Source organism: Perca flavescens, chromosome 3 (genome assembly GCF_004354835.1).
Source record: "Perca flavescens isolate YP-PL-M2 chromosome 3, PFLA_1.0, whole genome shotgun sequence".
NCBI lineage: Eukaryota > Metazoa > Chordata > Actinopteri > Perciformes > Percidae > Perca > Perca flavescens.
Genome location: NC_041333.1, coordinates 42,780,246 through 42,798,976, shown reverse-complemented (window position 1 = coordinate 42,798,976; position 18,731 = coordinate 42,780,246). Strand labels below are relative to the sequence as shown.

General features: G+C 41.7%; 1 protein-coding gene and 1 pseudogene across 1 annotated transcript in view; one reads left to right on the top strand and one right to left on the bottom strand.

Moving 5' to 3' along the window:
• The window catches only part of LOC114553062 (NACHT, LRR and PYD domains-containing protein 3-like), a 256,918-nt gene that overhangs the window by 141,647 nt on the left and 96,540 nt on the right, over nt 1-18,731 (top strand). The window lies entirely within an intron of this gene.
• Nucleotides 1-18,731, bottom strand: part of LOC114552327 (protein NLRC3-like) — a 37,123-nt pseudogene that overhangs the window by 8,178 nt on the left and 10,214 nt on the right.

Genomic DNA, 18,731 nt, shown 5'->3' with positions numbered 1-18,731 from the left:
CGTGCCAGCCTGCTTCAAAACCTCAACCATCATCCCCAAGAAGCCAAGGACCACAGGACTTAATGACTTCAGACCCGTCGCCCTGACCTCTGTGGTTATGAAGTCCTTTGAGCGCCTTGTGCTTTCACACCTCAAAGCCATCACCGACCCCCTCCTGGACCCCCTGCAGTTTGCCTACAGAGCAAATAGATCTGTAGACGATGCAGTAAACCTGGCCCTCCACTACATCCTCCGGCACCTGGACTCTGCAGGAACCTATGCCAGGATCCCGTTTTTGGACTTCAGCTCTGCCTTCAACACCATTATCCCGGCTCTGCTCCAGAAGAAGCTCTCCCAGCTTGGTGTGCCTGACTCCACCTGCAGGTGGATAACTGACTTCCTGTCTGACAGGAAGCAGCATGTCAAGCTGGTGAAACACGTCTCCAACTCACAGACCATCAGCAACGAATCCCCTCAGGGCTGTGTTCTTTCGCCTCTGCTCTTCTCCCTGTACATCAACAACTGCACCTCGAGTCATCAGTCCGTCAAGCTTCTGAAGTTCGCGGACGACACCTCCCTCATCGGACTCATCTCTGATGGAGACGAGTCCGCCTACAGGTCGGAGGCTGACCACCTGGTGAAGTGGTGCAAGCAAAACAACCTAGAGCTCAACGCTCTAAAGACAGTGGAGATGGTTGTGGACTTCAGGAAGAACCCAGCTCCACCTGCCCCCATCACCCTCTGTGGCTCCACAATTGACACTGTGGAGTCTTGGGAGGTGGTCAAGAAAGCATAACAGAGGATGTACTTCCTGCGGCAGCTGAAGAAATTCAACCTGCCAAAGACAATGATGTTGCACTTCTACACAGCCATCATTGAGTCCATCCTCACATCCTCAATCACCATCTGGTAAAAACCAGGTAAAACCTCATGCCACATGAACAGCTTTTTCGCCTCCGCCACTAGCCTTATTAACAAGGCCCGGAAACCACCCTGACTCTCCACCTGGCTCTTCATGCCACTGTTCTCTCTGCTGTAATGCTCTTTGCTCTTTATTTATTTATTTTATTTTATTTCTATCTTTATTTTTAATTTAATACATACTGTGTACATATACTTATACTTATATTGTTTATACCTATACTTATATTGTTTAATATTACATTTAAAGAATGTGTGATGTGCACCAACAACACCAAAACAAATTCCTTGTATGTGTTAAAAAACGTACTTGGCAATAAAACACCTTTCTGATTCTGATTCATGTGCAGCAGAAGAAGTAAGTCGATTGCTATGGGTGACAAGGGGTGCTCCACCGGGACCCCTAATAACACCTGTGGCATGTATGGGTTGAAAGCAGAGGGCGGGGGGCACATCTGGGATGCCAGTTGCTGCCAATGCCAATGTGTCATGGGCCTATCATTGAAACACCAGTGAAGAAGGGTGACAACCTGATGATAAAAACCGCCATGCTCATTCCACTCAACCAGACCTGTCACCACCACAGCGAGGAAACCACTCTGATGGATGCATCATCACCACTCATACCTCAGGTTCTAAACAGGGGATTGTTTCACCTAGTCCTAAAAACGTAACTGATTGTTCATCAGACGTGACAAAAAGGCAAAAATCGTTAAAAACATTAGCCAACATATTTATAAAGAATCACATTCAAATAGTAATTTCAGCATTAACATAGAATTGCTTTTTTTACTTTTCAAATTATATTTGACTTTCAGAATTTGTCCCAACAGCCCTAGTGAGTTATACACTGTATGTGAACACAATACATGAACTGACCTCAGAGTCTCCAGTCTACAGTTTGGACTCTGCAGTCCAGCACACAGAAACTCCACTGCTGAATCCTTCAGGTGGTTGCAACTCAGGTCCAGCTCTCTCAGATGGGAGGGGTTGAACTGCAGAGCTGAGGCCACGACTTTACAGTCAGTATCAGAGAGTGCACAGTTAACAATCCTGGGATGACAGATAAAACAACATTTAAAGAATAATTCAATCTGAAACATTTATCCTTAAAATACAGACTATCACATTTGATCAAAAAGCACATTCACAAGGGTCTGATGTTAGATTCAGATATGTTGAGATGAGAGGTCACGGGACCCCTTTCAAAAATGGCCATGCCATACAGACAGTATTTTTTTTTGTTTTTTATTAAAAAATTAAGATTGCAGATTTGCATTTATAGTATAACTACAACTCACTTCTTCTCTGAGCTTGAGGAAGATAAAATCCCACCACTGAGGTGAACCTGCTGAGCTCTCCTCAACCTGGTCTCACAGAATTCACAGAACGGCCCCTTAACTCAAAATCTGTGGCAGTTTCACAGATTCGCAGAAAATTCCGTGACGGGCCCACGGATGCGATGCCTATGTAAGTCAATGACAGGCATCATCCGTGGTATACGCACAGATTCCCTGATCACAGCACTTTTCTTTCTTTACAGATAAACTGTATACATCTTTGCTATTATTGGTATTTTTAGCCCAATAACCGCTGTTTTAATCAACATTTATTCAGCAAATATTATCATGGTTTAATTGTATTTCTTTTAACCTGTTAACATCCACCTCTTTTGCCTGATTTTCGCCTATTTCTCGTTCCCAAAGGGAAACGCTTATAACAGAAGAACTGTAAGGCCAAAATACATGTATGAGGCATCATTTGAAACCTAATTTCTTCTACTTTATAGACATGTGCTTGATTAGCATGTGATTAAAACAGAACATACACTACAGCAGTTCAAACATGGTTCAAAATAGTTATTTTGTTCCGTCTAAAAAATGTAATTTTGAAAAAAATAACAAAACAATTCTTTGTGCCACACTATGCAGGACACAACACAAACGTTCTACACCTTGTCAAAAACCTATATAAAGTTTCAGAACTCTAGTCCTAACCTAGTGGGAGCTAGGGAGTTTTCAGTATTTGGTATAACAAGTGTCACCGGTGTGCCAAAACCTCTCCAAAACTTCTCCAAGTGACCAAATGTTGCTAAATGCTTTTACTCACTTCTATGCTATTAGAAAAACATACGAAATACTTAAAATGACTTAAAAACCTTTTTACATTCATTCAAACACTGTTGATCATATTTTTTCTCATAAATCACATGTATGCGCATGCTGGCTCTGGGAGGCGGGGCTTAGGTCTGTTACCCATTCATTTGGACTGGTTCCCATTGGATATTCCTATCATGCTGTATACCGTTGGAAAGGGAATGTGATTGGCTACAACTGCCATGATTGACGTGTTGATAGCCAATGACAGCTTTTTCTAAGATGGCTGCTCAGAGATGATGACGAGCGTATTGACGCCCACAGTGTGAGCGCTTGTTTGGGCGTCCGGGGTTGTCCCGGGTGAAAACTTAACAGAAAAAGGTGGGGATAATGTCATTGTGTAGGCAGCAACCTGAGGAAAATAACTATACCCAGCAACACGGTGCAGGGCAAGGAAAAATATATTATTTCAGACGGAACGAGATCGGCTAATGAAGTTAGCAGACAGTTAGCGGACAATTAGCATGGGTTCTACAGGACAATATTCATAACCTGGATTAATTCTTGTGAAAAACCTTGTTATCCTTTTGATCTGTGGACACTTACGGACTAGAGGAATATATATAAGCCAGGAATGGACGCGATTGAGCGTTTAGGACAGCGTCTTTTTTGGTTTTTTTTTTCATAGCATGAGCACTAAGATAATGAATAATGCTTTGGTGCTTATGATTTCAGTAAAATGAACTGAATGATTCAATTGCAGAGAATTTTACGAATCAAACGATATACAGCATGTCCATATTGACAAAAGTTTTGAACTTTTGTGGTTAAATACTATTATGTAACACATCAGAACACGTCTGTTAACCCCCACCGGCCCGCCGACGGGCAGGTGGGGGTTAACAGGTTAATGTTATTGTTTCGGTCCATTTCTGCCAGGGAAGCTGGATTGCTTTGTTGTTTATTGATATTTTTTAAACTGTAACGCTAAATCTAGCAACATATATTTAGATATTATCATAGTATGCATTTCTTTATTGTAATATAATTTTGGTCTCATTACCGTTGAAATATTACAGTATGCTGTAAGACAGAACACGATAGGAACCGAGCTGAGCGCATGCAAAGCCGATTTGCCACAATGCAATGCGGGCATTCATTTCAGAAAATCACACAGCGATCAGCGGATCGGTAACGCCAGTATTGCTTCAATATACATATATATATATAAAATCAGTGGTTTTGTCACCAGCAACAACACATTGCTCTGTGTTGTTCCAGTGAGTTATGCACCGTAATAACGTTTAAAAAAATCCGCGGAATACTCCAGAAGTGACGTGGTACGTGCCGCTCAGCGGATAAGAAGATAAAAAAATACATAATATTCGTAATATTGATGTTTTTGTCTAATGTTGTATTTGAGGATGTAAACAATGACTATATTAATAATAATAAAATACTGTTTCAAGTATTGTGTGCTCGGCCAGCAGGCGGTGGCAATCTGAAATGGAATGAAGCTCATTCACGGCTGACAGCAGAAACACAGGAGCCGAACAAGTCCTCCCACCCACCCCGGAAGAACTACAAGTGCTCAAGCTTTGTAACAGGTTCTGGGGCCCGTCTATAGTGGGAGTTGTAGTTTTTAAATACATTGATATATTTCTCATAATTAGAAGTTGGCAGAGTACAATTTTGGATACACCCTGGGGTTTTTGGGGATGGGGGACACACTGGTGTCATCAGATTTTAAAAATCTAATCGTTGAATAGGTGAAAATAGCTTATTACCATATTTGACAGTGCTTACAGTAGGTAATTTGGTGACCATATCTACATGACAGCTGAGGTCCAGAGCTTTCTATAACAGCTGGTTTTATGTGTGTAGAACCTTCTGTTGCTAAATGACAGGCCTTCATACATGTACTGGGTTCAAGGTTCAGAGGTCAATATTTCAAAGCAGGAGTAATGTATGCTCTTCAGACTGACATATGTTCCTCTCCAGGTTGAGACCTTTCCAACGATGTGTTTGCTATAGTCCTACGACAACGTTTTTAATTTTTACACATCATGGAGACCACTTAGCAGGAGATACTTTATTGTCCCCAGAGGGATATTTGCCTTGAGTTCAAATGCTTCACAAATAACACTTGACATATTGTTTTATCATACAGCTGACATACTTAAAATAAAAAACAACATGAACAAAGTGATATAGGCTAGACTGAAGCACATCACACAGCAACAATCTATTGCTCATCTTTCACAAACAGTGACAAGAGAGTACACAACCATGCTTCATATCATGAAGCTATTACACACCCTCAATCTCAAGCAACATTATTTAAAGTTTTAATTGAGGTAGGTCCAAATTAGGCCTATATCATCATCAACGTTTTTATAGTTTAGAAATGTTAAGTTTACCCATATCTTCTGCCAGAGGATAAGAGCTCATACTTGGCATGGAGAATAAAGATAGAGCAGACCATATTCTGTGTGCTTGCCTGGAGAGACTGGTTTCTATTCCTTACACAACCTTCATGAGAGAGTCATAATAAAATTCTCTGTAATGCAGCCTTGTATAACATAAACCATCTGATTCACCGTGGGTGTCTGTTCTAAATGATAACACACACTTTCAACACGGGCCTTCCAGCCAAAGGTGCATGTTGTCCATATGAACACCATTGGGCCTATAGGAGCAGAGCCGATGGATTGGTTCATCATTTATGACCTCTGATATCCTCTGACCCAGCTCTATCTGGAGAGTTACCTCAACTTCAGTTTCAAAGGTGTGTGTGTGTGTGTGGGGGGTCAGCTTTTCTTAGACATGAGTAGGGGGGGGCACCAAGGAAAAAGGTTGGGAACCAGTGCTCTGACCCATGTCATGACCCTTTTTCTCAGTTTGTGAAATGGTTGAATGAGATGTGTGAGTTTTGTCTTTGTGCAGTAGTGCTGAGGTAGAAGTGTGCCAAAAATGCCATATATATACAAATGTTGTATATGTAGACATACCCAAACAAAGCTATATACATCTTACTCAGTGAACAAAAACCTCGGTAACAATCTGCTTATCCTTTTAATTTCCTGAAAATGCTTCTTAAAACTAGTCCCTTCTTAATTTTGAAAAGGTAGTCTCAGTAAAGGCTACAAAGGTTAGGATGGCTACAAGCTGTAACCACGGTGATTGATATGAGGATCATCTTCTGAATATAATAATGAATATGTTAGGCCTACCATAAATTGATATTTCAAAAAAGTAATTTATTTAAAACAACTAATAATGCAGTGTGATTTTAAATCAAACTAAGTCCCACACATAAATATACTCATGTTTTTCCCTTTAGTCTTTGCTATTAATATTCATCAACTACAAAATTAGAAAATTGCGTTTTTAAATAACTATGTATGGAAAATAAAATAAAAAATGCTTCTCTTTGAATATTGTTTTTCACAACAGTACAATTCAAAACAAATGCAAATTAGTCAAACAAGCCATTAGGCTGTATTTCTAAACACTCAACTGTAGGTTTTTATATAGTATATATAAGGCAAATAAAAGTGCTAAATATAAAACACAATTTTTTCATTATTAGTATTTTATTGTGTAAATTCTCACGCACAACGTGGAACATTCTTTCACAGACGAGATGTGGAATTTCCACGTCACTTCCGCGGATTCGTTTAAACGTGAACAAATACATGAAACTGTATTTTAATATTATAACAATCTTTATTGTTTAACTCCTCAAATACAACGTCAATATTACGAATATTATATATTTTTATCTTCGTATCCGCCGAGCGGGACGTATCACGTCACTTCCGGAGTTTTCCGCGGATTCGTTTAAACGTTATTATGGTTCATAATTTACTGGAATAAAACTGAGCAACGTGTTGTTGCTGGTGACACAATCACTGACTGTATATATGTATATTGAAGTGATACTGACCACTGACTGTATATATGTATATTGAAGTGATACTGACCACTGTCTGTATATATGTATATTGAAGAGATACTGACCACTGACTGTATATATGTATATTGAAGTGATACTGACCACTGACTGTATATATGTATATTGAAGTGATACTGACCACTGACTGTATATATGTATATTGTAGTGATACTGACCACTGACTGTATATATGTATATTGAAGTAATACTGACCACTGACTGTATATATGTATATTGAAGTGATACTGACCACTGACTGTATATATGTATATTGAAGCGATCCTGGCGTTAAAGACCAGCTGATCGCTGCCCGATTCTTTGAAATGAATGGCGCATTGCATTGGGGGATAGGCCTATCGGCTTTGAATGCTTCCTGCTCGGATCATATCGTAATGTTCTGTATTACAGCATATACTGTAATATTTCACCGGTAATAAGACCGAAATAATATTATTAAAGTAAAGAAATGAATACCATGATAACATCTAAATAAATGTTGATAGATGTAGCATTATAGTTTAAAAATATAAATCAACAAAAAAAAAGCAATCCAGCTTCCCTGGCGAAATATACCGAAATAATAACATAAAAAGAAATACATATAAACCATGATACTATCTCGTGAATATTGTTGATTAAAACAGCGGTTATTGAGCTAAAAATACCAATAACTGTCACAGATTTTGAAAGTTAAGGGGCGGGGTGTTTTTTCTTTTCGTCGATATCCGACGGTGAGGGAATAACATGAATGTCTATCTGACGGACCCCCTCGTCGAAAAAATAACGTCAAGGGTACCCCTATTTCGTTGAAACTTGACGCCAGGGTCCTTGACCATCGTCATACATTTGACGAGTAGGGAGTGAGACTGTGTTGAATAGGCTTATGCACTAGTGTGTCCTATGTGTTCCTATTAGTGTTATGTGGAATTATCATTTTTATATTATTGTAGTGCACTGTATATGCCTAGGGAGATGGAAATTAGAAATTCAAATTACAAAGGTTGGTGTCTCCATAGTCTACATAACATGTTACCACTTTATGTACAACTGTTCATTTATCATAAAGACTGAAACTCAACTTCTAATAAATCAGAAAACAAATACACCAAAAATATGAACTAACTACAAAATATAATTTAGGCTATAGCATATGGCATAATTTAAACAAGTCTCCCGAAAAGAAACGGGTGTATCTCATAGACTAATATACAGTCTATCTATGGTATATCTTTCCTTTGTGTGTGTGTGTGCTTGTTGAGTTTAACTCCGAAAAGACAGTTAATCACATGTGTTGTGATATTTACACAAACGATCCGAAACGGCGAAATAAAAGCCTCTTATTTACAGGACCGACCTAAAAGACCTCCATCTTACAGCGGGATCTCCGAGTGTGACTGTCCGAGCGCTGAGCAAGCGGCCCGGCAGGTGCAAGCTGGCGGCTGCGTCATTTTATGGAGCTGCGAAAAATCGCTGTACTGTAGATTTTCGCAAGACTGCCTATATTCAAAATATAAACCGTTCAATTCTCGCCTAAAATGTTCTCAGAAGTGAATTTAGTGATGAATAAGATGGCCAAAAATTGTTAAAATTGTCCCGCTTTTTGGGCTGTCTATGTACTGGAAATCCAACCATCATTGAATGCCGAAATGAATGTTGGGATACAGGTGCTTCGGTTCATACAGTTACCAACCGATGTATCCTTGGTAAATGGGCGGTCAAGCATACATCCGGGAATTTTAACTGTTCTTGGCGAAATGCGAACTTGTGTATTGAGACAGTACTTTGGCAACACGAGATGATGTTTCACAGGGACACAACAACACAAGTCAATAGAAGAACACATATTGGGAAACCCAATCCCATGGGCCCACCACCTGTGGGAGGAACCGTTGGGGTCGGGTGCGATGCCACATGGGTGGCAGCGAAGGTCAGGGGCCTCGGCCGGACCAGACCCGGGCGGCAGACGCTGGCTCTGGGGACGTGGAACGTCACCTCTCTGGGGGGAAGGAGCCGGAACTGGTGCGGGAGGTGGAGCGCCACCGGGTTAGATCTGGTGGGGCTTACCTCACGCACAGTCTTGGCTCTGGAACCATACTCCTGGATAGGGGTTGGACTCTTTTTCTTCTCGGAGTTGCCCAGGGTGTGAGGCGCCGGGCGGGTGTGGGGATACTCACAAGCCCCGGCTGAGCGCCGCTGTGTTGGAGTTTACCCCGGTGGACGAGAGGGTCTCCTCCCCACGCCTGCGGGTTGTGGGGGGGAAACTCTGACTGTTGTTTGTGCATATGCACCAAACAGGAGTTCGGAGTATTCGGCCTTCTTGGAGACCTTGACTGGAGTCCTGCATGGGGCTCCAGTGGGGGACTCCATTGTTCTGCTGGGGGACTTCAACGCACACGTGGGCAATGATGGAGACACCTGAGAGGCGTGATAGGGAGGAACGGCCTCCTGATCTAAACCAGAGTGGTTGTTTGTTGTTGGACTTCTTTGCTAGTCATGGATTGTCTATAACTAACACCATGTTCGAACATAGGGATGCTCATAAGTGTACCTGGTACCAGAGCACCCTAGGTCGAAGGTCAATGATCGATTTCATAATCGTTTCATCTGATCTGAGGCCGTATGTTTTGGACACTGGGTGAAGAGAGGGGCAGAGCTGTCAACCGATCACCATCTGGTGATGAGTTGGGTCAGAGGGTGGGGAAGACTCTGGACAGACCTGGTAAGCCCAAACGTAGTAAGGGTAAATTGGGAACGTCTGAGGAGGCCCCTGTTCAACAGACTTTCAACTCACACCTCCGTGGAGCTTTTCGTGCATCCCTGTGGAGGCTGGGGGCATTGAACCCGAGTGGACAATGTTCAAAGTTTCCATTGCTGAAGCTGCGGCGAGGAGCTGTGGTCTTAGGGTCTTAGGTGCCTCAAGGGGCGGTAACCCACGAACACCGTGGTGGACACCGGTGGTCAGGGAAGCCGTCCGACTGAAGAAGGAGTCTTTCCGGGATATGTTATCCCGAGGACTCGGAGGCAGTTGCAGGGCACCGGGGCCCGAAGGGCTGCAGCCTCTGCCGTGAAAGAGGCAAAGCAGCGGGTGTGGGAGAAGTTTGGAGAAGACATGGAGAAGGACTTTCGGTCGGCACCAAAGTGCTTCTGGAAAACTGTTCGCCACCTCAGGGGGAAGCGGGAACCATCCAAGCTGTGTACAGTAAGGAGGGGACACTGTTGACCTCAACTGAGGAGGTAATAGGGCGGTGGAAGGAGTACTTTGAGGAACTCCTGAATCCGACTAATACGCCCTCTATGTTAGAGGCAGAGCTGGAGGATGATGGGGATTGTCGCCGATTTCCCAGGCGGAAGTCATTGATGTAGTCAAACAACTACACAGTGGCAAAGCCCCGGGATTGATGAGATCCGTCCCAGAAATGCTCAAGGCTCTGGGTGTGGAGGGGCTGTCCTGGTTGACACGCCTCTTCAACATTGCGTGGAAGTCTGGGACGGAGCCAAAGGAGTGGCAGACTGGGTGGTGGTTCCCCTTTTAAAAAGGGGGACCAGAGGGTGTGTGCCAATTATAGGGGTATCACACTTCTCAGCCTCCCTGGTAAAGTCTACTCCAAGGTGCTGGAAAGGAGGGTTCGGCCGATAGTCGAACCTCTGGTTGAGGAGGAACAATGCGGATTCCGTCCTGGTCGTGGAACAACGAACCAGCTCTTCACTCTCGCAAGGATCCTGGAGGGAGCCTGGGAGTATGCCCAACCGGTCTACATGTGTTTTGTGGATTTGGAGAAGGCGTATGACCGGGTCCCCGGGAGATACTGTGGGAGGTGCTGCGGGAGTATGGGGTGAGGAGGTCTCTACCAGAGCCATCCAATCTCTGTATGACCAAAGTGAGAGCTGTGTCCGGGTTCTCGGTAGTAAGTCGGACTCGTTTCAGGTGAGGGTTGGCCTCCGCCAGGGCTGCGCTTTGTCACCAATCCTGTTTGTAATATTTATGGACAGGATATCAAGGCGTAGTCGGGGTGGGGAGGGGTTGCAGTTTGGTGGGCTGGGGATCTCATCGCTGCTCTTTGCAGATGATGTGGTCCTGATGGCCTCATCGGCCTGCGACCTTCAGCACTCACTGGATCGGTTCGCAACCGAGTGTGAAGCGGTTGGGATGAGGATCAGCACCTCTAAATCTGAGGCCATGGTTCTCAGCAGGAAACCGATGGAATGCCTTCTCCGGGTAGGGAATGAGTCCTTACCCCAAGTGAAGGAGTTCAAGTACCTTGGGGTTGTGTTCGCGAGTGAGGGGACAACGGAGCGGGAGATTGGTCGGAGAATTGGCGCAGCGGGGTGCGGTATTGCATTCAATCTATCGCACTTGTGGACGAAAAGAGAGCTTAGTCAGAAGGCAAAGCTCTCGATCTACCGGGTCAGTTTCGTTCCTACCCTCACCTATGGTCATGAAGGCTGGGTCATGACCGAAAGAACGAGATCCAGGGTACAAGCGGCGAAATGGGTTTCCTCAGGAGGGTGGCTGGCGCCTCCCTTAGAGATAGGGTGAGAAGCTCAGTCATCCGTGAGGAGCTCGGAGAGAGCCGCTGCTCCTTTGCGTCGAAAGGAGCCAGTTGAGGTGGTTCGGGCATCTGGTAAGGATGCCCCTGGGCGCCTCCCTAGGGAGGTGTTCCAGGCACGCCCAGCTGGGAGGAGGCCTCGGGGACGACCCAGGACTAGGTGGAGGGATTATATCTCCAACCTTGCCTGGGAACGCCGATCCCCCCAGTCGGAGCTGGTTAATGTTGCTCGGGAAAGGGAAGTTTGGGGTCCCCTGTTGAGCTGCTCCCCGCCGACCTGACACCGGATAAGCGGACGAAGATGGATGGATGGATGGATATTGGGAAACGCCCATGTTGTATATGTACCCAAACAAAGCTATATACATCTGTGAACAAAAATCTTGGCAGCAATCTATTTATCCTTTTAATTTCCTGAAATCCTTCCTGAAACTAGTCCCTTCTTAATTTTGAAGGCTATATGGCTACAAGCTGTAACCACGTGATTGATATGAGGATCATCTTCTGAATGTTATTTGCTCATTTTGTGTTTTCTGTTCTTTGCACCATCCAATATTACCAGGTTCATATTGTGGAATCTGTTGTGTATATCTGAATGATAAATGGTGCTAATAACAAATTGAACTAAACAAGTTATTTATTTAAAACAACTAATAATGCAGTGTGATGTTAAATCAAGCTAAGTCCCACACATACATATGCTCATGTTTTTCCCCTTTAGTCTTTTCTATTAACATTCATCAACCACAAAATTAGAAAATTGTGCTTTTAAATAACAACGCATGGATAAAATATGCTTCTAGTTTATTTTTGGTTTTAACAGAACGAGTCAAAACAAATGCAAATTAAAGCTGCGAGCAGCGATGGACGGGCCCTCGCGCCTCTGCGCGCGTCGGGGTTACTGGCGGACGCGGCTCCTTGCGACCGTGCATTTGCGCGGCACTCAGACGCCGCGAATCGTCAACAATGAAAAGGGAACTCCCCGCCGAGTTCAACGATACCTCACACAAGACTATACGTCATACGGTTCATTAGCTGTGAAAGGGGGCGTGGCTAAAACATAGGGGGCGGGTCCAATCATCACCAATTAAAAATGAAGCCTCTGCTGAGATGAATGATACCTCACACAAGACTCTACCTTAAATGGGTCAGCATGTATGAAAGGGGGCGTGACTTAAACATAGGGGGCGGGCCAAACCATCACCAATGAAGAAGGAAGTCTCTGCTGAGTTCAATGATACCTCACACAAGGGTATACCTTAAAAAGTTAGAATTTTATGAAAGGGGGCGTGGCTTATGCATAGGGGGCGGGCCAAACCATCACCGATAAAGAAGGAACTCTCTGCTGAATTCAAAGACACCTCACACAAGACTCTACCTTAAACGCTTCAAATGTTATGAAAGGGGGCGTGGCCTGAGTAAGGGGGCGTGGTCATATTATAGGGGGCGGCTCAGTATCACACGTAGACCACACATTGGGTTTCATGCAAATCGGATGATGTTTGTCATATAAGGCAGATTTCCTGTTGCCAGCGGGGGGCGCTTTGACCAAAAGTCAATTTTGGCCTGTAGGTGTCCTCAGGCCTGGACCCTTTTCGGGCAGACACGACAACGTACACTCAAGTTACAACAACTTTTTTGTTCATCGCTGAACACTCAAAATGGTTGCCACGCCACGCCCACACCGTCTGACGAAAAGGTTTTCTTTTAATAACTTTTCATCGCTAAGATGTTGGGATGGTACAGACCAAGTTTGAAGTCCATCGGATGAAATCTCTAGGAGGAGTTCGTTAAAGTATAGCACCTTGACTTTTAAGCCTACTTCCTGTTGCCACTAGGGGGCGCTATGACTTTAAGTAAATATCGGCCGTTATTTGTCCTCAGGGTTGGACTCTTATGAATCCTGAAAAGTTTCGAGGTAATCGGACAACGTACACTCGAGTTACACCAACTTCCTGTTTCGGCGGCAAAACGCACAAAATGGCCGCCCCGCCACGGCCACGCCCTATGACGAAAAGTTTTTCTTTTTTTCAAACTCGGGACAGACCGAGTTTGAAGTTGATCGGATGAAATCTCTAGGAGAAGTTCGTTAAAGTACGACATGTGGAAATGGCCAAAATCGCACTAATTTCGAACTTTGAAATCAAAATGGCGGACTTCCTGTTGGGTTTAGGGTATGGCTCTAATGAAGTTTTTTGTACATCTTGACATGTTACATATGTGTACCACGTTTCGTGAGTCTACGTTAAACGCACTGCAGGGGCTCAATTTTCTTAACTTTCTAGGGGGCGCTAGCGAGCCATTTTTGTGCTTCTATTCCCGAAACCCTTAAAATACGTAAATCTTCACCAGACTTGATGCCAAATTTGGTGAGTTTTTGAATTAAATTTGTTAAGCCCCTCAAAAAGCCAATTCATTTGACGGGAAAATAGAAAGAAAGAAAAATAATAATTCCTTCAGTTTCAATAGGGCCTTCGCCGCTGTCAGCGCTCGGGCCCTAATAAGTCAAACATAAGCATAAAACACTATTTTTTCATTATTGGTATATTTATTGTACAAATTCTCACGTAGGCTACAACGTGCAGCAAGCTTTCACAGAAGCCGTGCGGTAATTACTAAGTCACTTCGGGAGTCTTCAGTTTATTGTTTTAATCCTTATTACATACATACATATATACATATACGAAGTTGAGTCTTTACTTTTGTGATACAGTTTATGAAATTCTCAGCATGTTTAAATATCTACCCTAAACAAGTCAAGTTGGAAATATGATAATTAATCGTGACTGAATTAAGTCACGATTAAGTGAGTGTTTGATTTAACGTCATTATCGGCACGACAGTGATGCGGCTAGGACCGAGGTGCTGGCGCAGAGGTTCATAAGCATGACTGAAGTTTCTTCTTGGGCAAATCAACCTTCAGGCTGCTTAAGGAATTGGGAGTGCGAGGCCAAACCCTACGCCAAACAATCAAAACCCTCTCATGTGCAGCAGAAGAAGAAGCAGGTCGATGGCTATGGGTGAAAAGGGGTGAGTCCACCTGGACCCCTAATAACACCTGCGGCACCTAAGGGTTGAAAGCAGAGGGGGGGCACAGCTGGGACGCCAGTTGCTGCCGATGACCTGTCTGGAGGTGTCATGGGCCTATCATTGAAACACCAGTGAAGAAGGGTGACCACCTGATGACCCTAATGAAGCTAAAAAAAAAAAATTTACACTCAACCAGAACTGTCACAACCACAGCGAGGAAACTACTCCGATGGATGCATCGTCACCACTTACCTCCTGTTCTAAACAGAGGATTGTTTCACCTAGTCCTAAAAACATAACAGATTGTTCATCAGACGTGACGAAAAAAGCATGTAGGTAGGACAAGGTAAAAATCGTAAAAAAACATTAGCCAACATATTCATAAAGAATCACATTCAAATAGTAATTTCAGCATTAAAATAGAATTGATAGTTTTACTATTCAAATTAAATTTGACTTTTGTCCCAACAGCCCTAGTGAGTTATACACTGTATGTCAGCACAATACATGAACTGACCTCAGAGTCTCCAGTCTACAGTTTGGACTCTGTAGTCCAGCACACAGAAACTCCACTGCTGAATCCTTCAGGTCGTTGTAACTCAGGTCCAGCTCTCTCAGATGGGAAGGGTTGGACTTCAGAGCTGAGGCAACAACTTCAAAGTCCGTCTCAGAGAATGAACAGTTAATAATCCTGTGATGACAGATAAACTACATTTAAAGAATAATCAAATTGAAACTTTTATCCTTAAAAAACAGACCATCACATTTCATCAAAAAGCACATTCACAAGGGTCTGATGTTAGATTCAGATATATTGTGGTGAGAGGTCTCGGGACCCCTTTCAAATATGGCTATGCCATACAGCAATCCATTCTGGATTCTTTTTTTGGTAACACTTTATAATAACTATCCATAATTCATCATTTATTAAGCATTAGTTAACTATTAGTTAATGGTTTGTTCATTATTACTTATTAATTGTTCATACATAGTTCATCATGAGTAAAGTATTCGTTCACACAATTATAAATGGTTTGTTCATAGTAAATAAGCCTATTAGTTAATGTTTTTTTTCATCATTATTAATTAATTGTTCTTACATAATTCATCATCAGTAAAGCATTTATTCACATAGTTATAAATGGTTTGTTCATAGTAAATAAGCCTATCTTGAAAAATATGTTTGTAAGTACATGATTTATACTTAACAAATAATGAAACAACCACTTGGAAATGAAATCATTTTCCCATTATAAACCAGTTACTAACTATTGCTAAATGCTTTGTTCATCATTTGTAAAGCACTGCTCCTATGTTAATTCTCATGAATGAAGCATTTGTATACACACTCATAAATGGTTTGTTCATAGTAAATAAGGCTCTTGGAAGTAATGTTCATAAATAGAAGTTTGACACTTTCTAAGTATTGCAAAAACCATTAGTAAATTAAATAATTTTCCCTTTATAAACTATCTACAAACTAGTAGTAATGTATTTGTTTATCATTTGTAAAGCATAGTTCCTAGATTCATTCTAATCAGTAAAGCATTTGTAAATGCAGTTAGTAAATGGTTGGTCCATTGTAAGTAAGCCCATGTAAAATGTTTATCAGTATATTTTTTAATAATTCCTACATGATGCATTAACCATTTGTAGATTAAGTAATTTTACCATTATCAACTAGGTACTCAGGAACGTAAACGGTTGTTTATAACTAGGAAGTTAATGATTAACAGACTATCTAGACCTACATTTGTTTATGTCTTAAATAAAATGTTATGATTTAGAAAAAGGCCTAAACTAATAGCTTGGGTGTTAACACATCTGTTACAAATACTTACCAATAATGTAATCCATGATTAACTCATGAGTTACTACTGGTTAGTTAAGTATACTGTGTGAGCCCATCTAAAGTGAGTACTTTCTATGCTTTACAAAGCATTTATAAATGAGTTGCAAAGGCTAGCAGATACAACAGAGACACAAGTAAAAAAAGTATTTGTAACCCTTATTACGATGTAGTAAGAATGTACATTTATGAAATAGCTTGTAGTAGTGTTATGTAGTTGATATCAATGTGAATTTGGACCAGAACCAGAAGAAAACTAGATTGTTAAGAGCCAGAGAATTGAACATCAATAAAGAGACTAGGAAACCAGGATAAAGTTTGAGAAGTGTATTAATATACAAAAAAAACATGGCATACACATATACAGATAAAACACAGGTATGAAAAATAACAACTAAAATAATAAAGTGCGCTCATAAAATAAACCCTTTTCAGTTCTATGAGCTCAATTGTTCTTTGATGACAAGAGTTCAGAGATGTTCAACGTTGGGGCCCATATGAGTTTGGTTTCTGTTTGTCCTACCACCATGAAGAAGGAATCCAGGGCAATCTGTATAAGTTCTGAGTCTCGATCCTGTAGCTCGCCACCCAGCCCACTGAACTGGGAATCTGTAACCCCTGGAAGACTCTGGGATCTGAAGAATCAATGTGATCCAATATCCCTCTCTGGACCTGACCTCCCAAATCTCCACCTCCTCCACCTGTAGATAAGGCCAAATCAGTTCTCTCAATTACTATTCAGTAATAAAATCAATTGCTTAGGCTACAATGAAAATAAAATGAGGTGATATTTCATAACCCATATTGAAATATCTAAATCTCTATTCAGTTGTACAACCGTTCTTAAATTTCTTCTCTTAAGTATCAAAAGTATATAAATCCCTTTCAGGGTATCAAAAGTACATTTATATTATTTTGGAACCTTTATCTGAAAAATACATTTCTAATTCAAGTTTTATGGAACCTACCTTAGTAACATTAACACTATTCTTAATATAATTGCATAAATTGCATGTAAACATCTCTCAAATTGTATTATTTTCCCATAACTTAAGCTACAGTGTTGTAATTTAGAGGCATTAAGACATGCGTGCTTATTTATCCCTCCCTGCACAGGTAACAGTAGAAAGAATGCACTAAATATTAGCCTCTTTGAGTTACTTCTCCATAAACTCCAGTTAAACAATTAAACACACAAATTGTACTAACATTCATTCAACAGATACCCGCAGCTAGCAATAGTGTTGGAAAGCAACATTACTTTCCATAACCAATAGATAGAATCATTAGCCTTTTCACAGGCAATACACAGTACTCCGCTTGCCTTTTGTGGCTAATTACCCTATTAGCATATGAATACAGCATTTTAGCTAATCCGTTAGCTTTGCACTATTAGCAATAGACAGTATTAGCACCGTTCTCTTAATACATCCATGCATGGATGCTAGCGAACTCAAGGCATAGCTAGTGTTAAGGAATGACTCACCATTTTTATGGAATTCACTGCCTTTAACTCCGTGACGACAGTGGATTCAGACACAGCTCTGTTTCGTTCTATTCACAACAAGGCATAGCCAGTATTAGATAGGATTTAATTCAATAAATTTCATTCTTTTTCTCTTATCGAGTGAATAACAACAGGCTTATACGATGTCACATTCCGATGCAGCGCCTAAGGGACGTAAGGAGACGTAAATAATGAGCTCAACAAACAAGCCTAGTTGATAGCTGATTGGTCAACTCACAGACCCAAGTTCACCCATTGGCTTATTTACAAGCCCATCAAAGTTAACAATAATGACACCCCTATATTATTTTTTTTTTATTTTGAGACATTCGTTTTGTTTTCCAAGTTATTAAAATATGGTCAAAAATAGTTGTAAGAGATATGGGAGAAAATAGTGGAAAATGATTTAACTTTCACTTAGCTTTGATGGGCTTGTAAATAAGCCAATAGGTGAACTTCGGGTCCTGAGCTGACTAATCAGCTATCAACCAGGCTACGCCAGATCTCTAGATTTACGTCTCCTCACGCCTCTTTTGCGCTACATCGAACGTAGGCAGCCGTTATTCACTCGGTAAGAGAAAAAGAAACGACATTTATTGAATTAAATCCTATCTAATACTGGCTATGCTTTGTTGTGAATAGAACGAAGAGAGCTGTGCCTGAATCCACTGTCGCCATGGAGTTACAGGCAGTGAATTCCATTAAAATGGTGAGTCATTCCTTAACACTAGCTATGCCTTGAGTTCGCTAGCATCCATGCTAATCGGTGCTAATCATGGATGTATTAAGAGAACGGTGCTAATACTGTCTATTGCTAATAGTGCAAAGCTAACGGGTTAGCTAA